The sequence below is a fragment of the Hibiscus syriacus genome, unplaced genomic scaffold, assembly GCF_006381635.1.
Source record: "Hibiscus syriacus cultivar Baekdansim isolate YM2019G1 unplaced genomic scaffold, ASM638163v2 tig00110562_pilon, whole genome shotgun sequence".
Taxonomy (NCBI): domain Eukaryota; kingdom Viridiplantae; phylum Streptophyta; class Magnoliopsida; order Malvales; family Malvaceae; genus Hibiscus; species Hibiscus syriacus.
In genome coordinates, this window is record NW_024062783.1 from 526,349 (window position 1) to 537,772 (window position 11,424).

The window sequence follows — 11,424 nt, forward strand, 5'->3', positions numbered from 1 at the left end:
TTCTAAAGTTTAAAATCCAATGAACAATTGCGACAGCCGCCGACCGTCGGCTTTGGATTGGGTTTGTTTAATATTGTGTTTAAGTTGTTAAAAAATTGTTATGCCTAAACGTAGCATTAAACAAGTTGCAATACTTTTAATCAATTGGTATGAGTTATTCAGAATTATTTATTTAAATAACTTCATCCATAACAATGTTGGGATGCAGCTTGGATAATGTAAATTCCATTACAAATAGCTTAAACTATACTTAGCAATCTCATGTGCAACTTTGTTGCCTTCTCTCTTCGTAAAAGAAACAAAACAAGACTAGGAAAAAACAATCCTTGAGGAGCTTGCAACTGACAATGATTGACCCCAGTTCTGCAAGATCTTTTGTCAATGCTTCACACAAAGTTATTTGATAATTTATAATATTTCTTATCTCATACAGAAGCTCGAATATGGAAAATTATATTCAACGGACAAAACAAATATTATTTATTAAATGTTGGTTATGAATCTAATGAAATTTTGAAATATTGTGAGCAACGAACAAAAATTTAAAAATGCAGGTGTTGCAAATTCGTTTTAGGATTTAAGTCATTAGCTATAGTACATGTAGAAATCGTCATGCTCACATGTAAAATTTATTAAAAAAAATAACTTGTCATGTGATCTAGACTAAAATTGTATGAAACTCATGTCCTCGTGACGAGTTCCAATTATTTATTATATTTTATAGAATTCGATATTTTTCACATGACGAGTTTTAAAAACACTATAACAAATGACCTACATTCCAAATTAATTTTTCAACATCTACATTTCTTCAAATTTTGTCCGGCTTGAATTATTTGCCCAAAAAAACGGTTACGTCCCTAAACCAATTGAGAAGGAAATAAAGCATTTGGGAGGGAATAAACAAAAAAGGGGTCATAGTGTGAACATGAAAAAGATAAAAAAAAGAACGAGATAAAAATTAGGGAGATGAAAGAGGAATGTTGCGGTTGAGGTGGCGACAGAAAACGACAGAGAGAAAAAAAAGAGGGCGGCTTGGAGGGGATGGTGTAGGAAAAGTTATGGTTTTTGGGAGAATAATATTAAATTTTTTTAAAGAGGGAAAGGTCGAGGATTTCAAAACTTCAAGTAGAGATTGTTGTGAACCAGTAGTTTTGTTAGAAAAAAAAATATTACAATTGTTGGAGATATAATAAATTATATTATTGCATGCGTCGATTACCAAAAATTAGATGATGGAAAAAAGTTTCTTTCAAATTGTTTGAGTTGTAGAATTTTGTTTAACGTAAAAAGTTTGCACAATATTTATATGTGTTTCAAAAAGAAGAATTATTATAGAATTGTTATACAATTGTTGTAGAATTATTGTAGAGTTGTTATAGAATTATTGTAGAATTATTAATAACAGAGCTATTTGGGGTAATATAATATCTTTACCCAATTTGATAATAAATTTCAAATTTCGAAAACTCTGAAATAAAAAATTATTCTTATCAAAAAATGCTTGAATAAAAAATGATAACATAATAAACATCGGCACAATAAATATTTGAGGACCAAAATAAAAATAAAATAATTTAATGATCAATAATATCATTTACCTTTAATCATATTTATCCGTCCGATAAACAAATTATTGAATAACATTCGTTCTCTTTACCATATTCTCTATTCTACCTCACATCCTTTTTTTTCAAGAATCTCAAAAACCCTATTTTCACTCTCAATACTTCCTTCTAAAACTATGTTTGTGCTCCATATTTTTCTTCTCAACACCCTGATCCAAAAACCTTTTGGAAAGAAATGGAAGTCATCGCTCATTATATTGTTATCTTTGTTAAAATATTGAAATCCTTTGAGTTAGATATTAAAAATATTGATTTGGATCAGAGGATATTAAAGTTGGTATAAGAGTGTTGTTTTACCTCCCATGATGACAACGTTTGAAGGTGTTATCATAAAGCATACCACGCCAAAGGTCTTCAAAGAATTGAATATTCCTTATTGGCTACCATTAGAGAGAACTAATGATGAAAGGACATTGATTAGAAAGCTCATGCAATTTTTGAATAGTGCTTTGTCAATCTTGAAAAATATACATTATTTGAAATAAAAGAAGGTTTTAGATAGGATGTTCACGGTTCTGACTCACCATCAAATCAAGATCGGCAGAAATAGATGTAAGCTTGAATTGTTTGAGGATGAATCTAACTCCATAAGAATGAGATACTATTCAAAAGTTCATCAAGAAAAAGATACAAAATAAAAAATATTGGACAATATTTCCAATATTTCAAAAGAAATTGATATAATGGAGAGGTACCTTTTTACTCACTTATCGTGAGACTCTGATATTGAAACCGAAGTATTTAAATATGAAATCTTGCTTAATTAACTTGGTTATGTGGTCGGTTAACACTAATTAGCATTTACATATATGTAGTTTCAAATTATGAATAGGTTTATTAAATATTAAAATATAAATATGTTTATTAAATTCAATTTTTTTTATATAATTTTGTGGAGATAGAGCTTGATATTCAAAATTAATTGTGAGGTATGCTTTTGACCTCTATAGAGCTGGAGATGTCATTTTAATTTCTCTGCCACTTATGTATTCTTTTCAAATAACACTTAAGCTCATACATGCTATTGTAATACATCTGACGCTATAGCAATTCATTGGTTTGAGTGAGGATCAACTTAGAAGAGTAGATTTGTAAAGAATTTTGAATGAATCATCCCATCATATTTCGAATTTTTGTCTTATAAATTTCTTTGTAAACTGAAACCCTATGTTTTGTAGCTTTGAAAACTCGAAATGTCATCTTTGAATTCAGAAAATGGAAGCTTTTTTGGCTAAAATTCGAATATAATTTACCTCACGCTCTAATCTCAATTTTTTTGATAAATTGATATGGATCATTGTGATTGAATTAAATATATAAACTCCAAAAGATTTATGTAGTTCTGTAATAAGAAGTATGATTGATCAGTTCAACCTAAACTTTGAAATTGTGTATGAAGTTTTTGGTACATCATTCTTTGATTATTAAAGTTTAATATCGAAATATCAATGTTATTGCAAGCTTATTGCCATATATCACTTAATTCTTAGACTTACAAAAATCATTTAATAAAATGTTTTGACCCAATAAGAGAAGTTGAATTTTTCAGATTTTATGGTGAAAATGTCTGGTTGAAAAATATGATAATTTTTAGCTTTACATACTGCAATGACTTCTCAAATATTTTGTGAAACAAAGACAAAAGACAATAATTCAACATATCAAATGTGAGACCAAAAATTACAGTAAAGGCATGCAATTTTCTATAAACACCACAATAAGCCAAATACATGGATAAAATCAACAAGAGGGTAAGAAAAAGATGACCCAATTGAAAATTGAGGTTGCTTATGGAACTCAGTAGGAAACTTGATTCATGGGGTCATCAGACATTTGCTGAAGCTGCTCGTACTTGTGCTCAAGAATTAAAGTTACTTCACAATTCATCAAACACTTGGCCTTCAAAAATCCTGTCCTTCAAAAGAGAAAAACAATTAGCTTGTGGGTTTAGTGATTTTACTCGGTTATGTATCGAGAGAAAACGAAATGACGGATTACCTTCTCCAATTTTAAGCTCGGCAACATTTTTTTCCTCTTCGCCAGGCATGATTGAACAACGAGGGTTTTTTTCTGTAAAACCATAAAGAGACGAAGATCAAACAAATATTTGTGTGGCAGAAACTTAAAATTGGTTTTATGAATCTAAATCTTTTATTTATCTATCTATATACACAATATTTTCAATCTAATATAAATTTATCTTTTTTTTAGTTCAGAAATTTAAACTTCTATCTATGATAAGAGCATGTTAGACTTTTAATAAATACAATTCTATATAATATATTTTATATATTTATTGGCAATGTAGTTTTTAATATAGTTAATTACGACAAAATTATGTAAGTAATATTTTTAAAAATATTTAATAATTATTCTCGTAAAAAATCATTTAAAAAATAACTCTGATTTTATAAAGGTGTGTCACATTAATAAAATGCACGTTTAACATGATATATTTTTAATTACGTATACGAAGTTGAACCAAAATGCTGAGCTTTGGGGTGCGTACATTGGTCTTTTGTTGGCCTGGGAAGCGGGCTGTAGAAATATTGTTCTTGAAGTTGATTGTTTGGAAGCTCTTCGATTTATTCGAAACGACTGCAATGGTTTTCATCCGTTGAGTAAACGTTTATTTGATCTTTGTAATCGGAACTAGATCGTTAAGGTTCAGCATATTTGTCGTGATGGAAACAAAGTGGCTGACGATTTAGCTAAAAGTGCAAGCTTTAGCTAAAAGTGCAAGCTTCAATCTGCTTGATACTATTATTCTTGCTTCTGCTCCAGCATGGTTGGAGCCCTTTCTTCTTGCTGATAGTGTGAATCATTAGTGTTGGGGCCGTTATTTTGTTGGCTAGTTTTTTTATTAGATTTGTGCTACCTTTTCCATTGTCTTGTTTGTTTTGTTTACGTTTGTTTCCTTGGTATTATCATATGTACTCTTTTCTTCTTACTAGGTTTAGGGGATTTTTAACGAGGTATATGATAATGCTCCCTTGTGTATGATACTTATATGAATTCATAACTTATTACCAAAAAAAATAAAATAAAATAGTATATACAATTAGACATCGTTAGTGTTAGGAAATAAACCGAGTACAAATAATTTTCCTATAACCAGATTAGTGAGAATGCGAAATAAAAGCGGAAAAATAATACCCGAAATTGATAACGGAGTTCAGCCAATTTTGCTTACGTCTCCGGACTGCTGCAGATCTTTTACTATGAGAGAAAATTTACATGTGTTTACAAAACACCCACTACTCACAAGAAAGCTCTCTAGTATTGGGAGAAAGAAATGATGTTTGAGATGGTTTTGAAGCTAAATGAGCTAGGGTATTTATAGTTGAAACTTAAGGACTTAATCACGTAAATACCCTAAAGTATAGTGACTAATTATGATTATCCCATTACAATATTTCAACAAACATCTACCAAACTTTGAAAACCATTTTTCAAAGAAACATTTACCAAACTTTGAAAACCATTTTCAAAGAAACATTTACCAAACTTTGAAAACCATTTTTTCAAAGTTGGTTGCCAAACTTTGAACTTTTAATTTGGTGCATTGCTTGACTTTCAGCAATCTCCCACTTGAAGACTGATTTTAATCTGTCTTCACACCTCGATCAATGCAACAACATTTCTAGTCCTGTTACTCCAGCATGCCAACTGAAGTTGAACACAACTTCAGTTTGTCTGTGGTCACCGTCTTTGACAACATGTCTGCCGGATTTTGAGCTCCACTAATCTTTTCAAGTATCAAAATCCCATCTTCCTGAAGAGACCGGATAAAATGATATCTCAATTGTATGTGTTTCGTCCTAGAATGAAAAGATGGATTCTTTGCTAGATGTATAGAACTTTTATTGTCGCAATACAAGACATTGTTTTCTTGTTTCTTGCCTAAGTCTTCCAAGAAACTTTGGAGCCAAACCATCTCCTTGCTGGCTTCCGTAACAGCTACATATTCTGCTTCAGTTGTGGAGAGAGCAACTATCTTCTGTAGTTGAGAAACCCAACTCATTGTGGTTCCTCCTAGAGTATAAACATACCCTATAGTGCTCCTTCTGATGTCAACATTTCCGGCTAAGTCAGCATCTACATAGCATGCCAGTATCGTATTTCCACCTTTGAAACAAAGTGTTTTATTTGTGGTACCCCACAGATATCTGAGGATCCATTTGACTGCTTCCCAGTGTACCTTGCTCGGATTATTCATGTACCTGCTAACAGCTCTCACTGCTTGAGCAATATCTGGTCTGGTACAAACCATGGCATACATCAGACTTCCAATTGCTGAGGCATACGACACCTTCACCATGTGTGCACGTTCTTCCTCCGTCTTTGGTGACTGCTCTTTGGAGAGTCTGAAATGAACACCTAAAGGTGTACTTACTGGTTTAGCATCTTGCATGTTAAACCTGGAGAGTACTTTGTTGATGTACTCAGCCTGTGATAATATCAAAGTCCCCGACTTTGTGTCTCTCTTGATCCTCATCCCAAGAATCTGCTTTGCAGCGCCCAAATCCTTCATAGCAAATTGCTTCGATAATTTTTGCTTCAAGTTTATAATCTCTTGCATGTCTGAGCCTGCAACGAGCATGTCATCAACGTATAACAATAAAATAATGAAGCTATTGTCGAACATCTTGATGTAGCAACAATGATCTGCTTGGCATCTGGTAAAACCATTGCTACCCATAAAGCTATCGAACTTCTTGTACCACTGTCTAGGAGCTTGTTTTAAACTACACAAGCTCTTCTTCAACTTGCATATCAGGTTTTTGTTTCCTGCCTATATGAAGCCTTTTGGCTGCCTCATATAGATTTCTTCCTCCAAATCACCATGAAGAAAAGTTGTTTTTACATCTAACTGCTCAAGATATAAATTTTCTGCAGCTACAATTTTCAACACCAGTCTGATTGTAGACAGTTTTACAACTAGAGAGAAAATTTCATTGTAGTCAATACATTCCTTTTGCTGAAAATATTTGACAACCAATCTTGCTTTGTAGCGTTTGCTCCCATCGTGTTCTTCTTTGATCCTGTAAATCCACTTGTTGTGGAGCGCTTTCTTGCCTGGTGGTAATTTAGTTAATTCCACGTCTGATTTGACATAAGCGAGTCCATCTCATCTTTCATGGAAGACTCCCATTGACTGAATCCTCCACTTGCATTGCTTCATCATAACACTCTGGTTCACTATTGTCAGTCAGCAACAAGTAGTGCAAAGAAGGAGAATACCGATGGGTTGGTTTAGGAATTCTGGATGAGCGTCTCAGTTCTAGTGTGACTGGTTCTTCTTGAACTGCTTCAGGACTGATCTGAACATCAATTCCAGAACTCTCCTCGAACTCAACAAATTCCTTTGTTTCAGCTTCAGTATTGGAGCTACTTGATTCTATGGTTAACCTGTCTTTGTACATCACATTCTCATTGAAAATGACATCTCTGCTTCTGATGATCTTCCGATTTTCATAGTCCCAAAACCGGTAACCGAACTCATCACCGCCATAACCAACAAAGGCACATTTGTTGGACTTAGCATCAAGTTTACTTCTTTCAGCTGAGCCTATGTGTACATAAGAAATACAACCAAACACTCTTAAGTGTGAAAGGTTTATTTCTTTCTTGCTCCAAACTTCCTCTGGTATTCTGCGATCCAAAGGAACTGAGGGCCCATGGTTGATCAAGTAAGCTACAGTGTTGATAGCTTCAGCCCATATAAATTTGGGCAATCCGACATGTATCCTCATGCTTCTGGCACATTCATTCAGAGTTTTGTTCATGCGCTCTGCTACGCCATTATGTTGCGGTGTCATGGGAACTATTGTCTGCATCTTGATCCCATTGTTTGCGCAGAAATCTCTGAATCTTCTATTTTTGTACTCTCCTCCATTGTCAGACCTCAACCGCTTGACTTTCAAACCAGTCTCATTTTCCACCATGGCCTTCCATTTTCTGAAGGTATCAAAGACCTCTGATTTCTTCTTCAGAAAATAAACCCACACCTTCCTTGTAGAATCATCGATGAAGGTGACATAATATAATGAGCCTGCAAGAGATGGAACTGGAGATGGTCTCCATACATCAGTATGAACCAACTCTAACTTTTCAGCCTTGGGTGTCTTACCAATCTTTGCAAAGCTGACTTTCTTTTGTTTGCCAAAGATGCAATCCTCGCATAGTCCGACATCTACATTCTTTAGATCCGGCAATTTCCCCTTTGACAAAAGTGTCTTCATCCCTTTCTCGCTCATATGGCCAAGCCTTTGGTGCCATAGGTTTGATTTTACATCAGCATCTGCTACTGCAATGATATTCTAAATTTGAGGTTATAGAGAGTACCGGTCTTCTTACCACGAGCAATGACGAGTGCTCCTTTGGTAATCTTCCATTCACAGCCTGAAAAGGTTGTGCTATATCCTTCTCCATCAAGTTGTCCTATATAAATCAAATTTCTTTTGAGGCCAGGAATATGTCACTCCTTCAACGTCCAGGTGGTCTGGTTTGGCAACTTTAATCGGATGTCTCCTTTTCTGACGATCTTCAAGGTTTCATCATTAGCTAGATTTACATTCCCAAAATCACCATTGACATAGTTCTCCATGATTTCTCGACATGGGGTGGAGTGGAAAAATGCCCCTGAATCCAAGATCCATGATTCAATCGGAGTGTTGACGCTTAGAATCATGGCATCACCTGTCTCCTCTATCATGTTGGCAGATTCTTGTGCACCAGTATCTTTCTTCAGTGCTCGACAATCTCTTTTAAAGTAACCCTTCTTGCCATAATTATAACAGGTAAAATATTTCTTTCCTGTTCTTGATTTCCCCTTCTGGATTTCGATCTGCCACGATTTGAATTTCTTTCTGAAGTTCTCCCTCTGGACTCCGTGTGCAAGGCTGAGGAGGTTGATGCTTCACCCGATTCTCTCCGTTGAACTTCTTCGCTCAGTACCAGATCCCGAACATCGTCGAATTTCAATTTACTATTTCCCGACGAGCTGCTAACTGCTGTAACAATAGCATTCCAACTGTCTGGTAGAGATGATAAGAGAATTAAAGCTCGAACTTCATCATCGAATTCAATTTCCACTGAACTCAACTGGTTGTGATTGTGTTGAGTTCATTTAGGTGTTGTGACATCGATGCCCATTCCGTCATCCGCAAATTGAATAATCGCCTCATCAAGTGCACTTTGTTTAGGCTGATGGCTTCTCATACATACTGGAGAGAGTCGCCATAAGACCCGCCGTGGTCTTTTCCTTGTTATGAAAGCAACATTGCGGGATAACGTCAGTCGGATAACTCTGAGGGCTTGTCTGTCAAGAAGAGCTCAGTCTTCATTCTTCATGCCCTTTGGTTGCTTTCATGAGAGATGTTGATATAGATTTTTGGTACAAAAAATCTTCGATCTGCATCTTCCAAAAGCCAAAGTCCGCACCATCGAACTTTTCAATTTTCACCTTCCCTTCATCTGCAGCCATCGCTCCCCACTCGAATCTGGTTTCGTTTGGATCGTTTCTGACAATTCTTGCGAACCACCGTGTATTAGAACACCTCCGTCGACAAACTCGTATCGCCGACAAAATTTTACTATTCACGAAATTCTATTCATGTGAATAGTAATAAATAGTAACCTCCCAAAAAATTGACAAAATTCACAACCAAAAGCTCTGATACCAGTTGTGAAATAAACCGAGTACAAGTAATTTCTATAAACCAGATTAGTGAAAATAAGAAATAAAAGTGGAAAAATACCCGAAATTGATAACGAGTTCAGCCAATTTTGCTTACGTTTCCGGATTGCTGCAGATCTTTTACTAAGAGAAAAAATTTACAGGTGTTTACAAAACACTCACTACTCACAAGAAAGCTCTCTAGTATTGGGAGAAGAAATGATTTTTGGGATGGTTTTGAAGCTAAATGAGCTAGTGTATTTATAGTTGAAACTTAAGGACTTAATCATGTAAATACCCTAAAGTCTAGTGACTAATTATGATTATTCCATTATAATATTTCAACAAACATCTACCAAACTTTGAAAAACCATTTTTCAAAGAAATATTTACCAAACTTTGAAAACCATTTTCAAAGAAACATTTACCAAACTTTGAAAACGATTTTTCAAAATTGGTTGCCAAACTTTGAACTTTTAATTTGGTGCATTGCTTGACTTTCAACAATTAGGATCAAAATACATGTGATGTTATTTATGATAATATTTACCATACTTTGTAAGTATATTTATGATATAATATTTATCCTACTTGCTTTTAGAAAATAACCTCAGTGACAAAAAATGTCTTATAATATACGATTTTAATTAACTTTTTTGGATTTGCCAAAATGACCAACTAAATCGCAATGCGATCGATAATTCGCAACGCGATCTCCGGTATCGCAAATCAGTTTTCAGATTCGCAACGCGAGCTTCGACTATCGCATTGCGATTTACATATTCGCATTGCGATAGTCCAAGTTTGCGTTGCGATAGTCGAAGTTCGCGTTTCAAATCTAGAAACTGATTTGCGATAGTCGAAGTTCGCGTTGCGATTATTTCAAATTCGTTACGATTTATTCCAAAAAGATAGTATTCGCGCGGACGTGTCGAAGACACGTATTACCACGACCACGACCACGACCACGAGACGAGACGAGGCGAGACGAGACGGACGGCGGCGGCGGTGGCGCGCGAGAGTCCCCCTTGTTCTCTATCACTCAACAATGAAGTGGGAAAGTCAAGCCTTAAATATCATTCCCAATAATATTTCCAATACTATGTGGGATTGAGCATTACCAACACTTGTTTCCAATACTATGTGATTATTCAGGAAACAATTAACAATCATGCACCTTAAAACAACTGAATCAGCAACCAATTGCATTAGTATTATACGATTAAATATGTCATAATTAAAAGTCAATCTACAATCAATCGTAATTATTGCAATTTTAAACAAAACATTCAAAAAAATTGCATCACTCGAGAATAAAAAAATTGTTATCGTGCATTACAATCAATTAAAATAAAGTAGACTTGCATGAAAACTAAACGAACCACAAATACTTTTAATACAAATACTAAAGTCATAACTATAATTCACAAATATATCACTATTTAAGGCTCAATCCCACATAGTATTGGGAACAAGTGTTGGTAATGCTCAATCCCACATAGTAATGGAAATACTATTGGGAATGGTATTTAAGGCTTGGCTTTCCCACTTCCTTGTTGAGTGATAGAGAACAAGGGAGACTCTCGCGTGCCGTCGCCGTCCGTCTCGTCTCGGGTCGTGGTCGTGGTCGTGGTAATACGTGTCTTCGACACGTCCGCGCGAATACTATCTTTTTAGAGAAAATTCTTAAGAAACAAATGCAATACCACCATTCGTTGCGATTTTGGACTATCGCAACGAACTTGGAATAAATCGTAACGCGAACTTCGACTATCGCAACGAACTTGGAATAAATCGCAACGCGAACTTCGACTATCGCAACGCGAATTTGAAATAAATCGCAACGCGAACTTCGGCTATCGCAACGAATTTGGAAAATCGCATTGCGATAGTCGAAGTTCGCGTTGCGATAGTCGATGTTCGCGTTGCGAATCTGGAAACTGATTTGCGATACCGGAGATCGCGTTGCGAATTGTCGATCGCATTGCGATTTAGTTGGTCATTTTGGCAAATCCAAAAAAATTTGTTAAAATCGTATATAAGGCATTTTTTGTCACTGATTGTTTTCTCTTGATTTATTGTTAGTGGTTCCACTACACCTATATTAATAGTGTT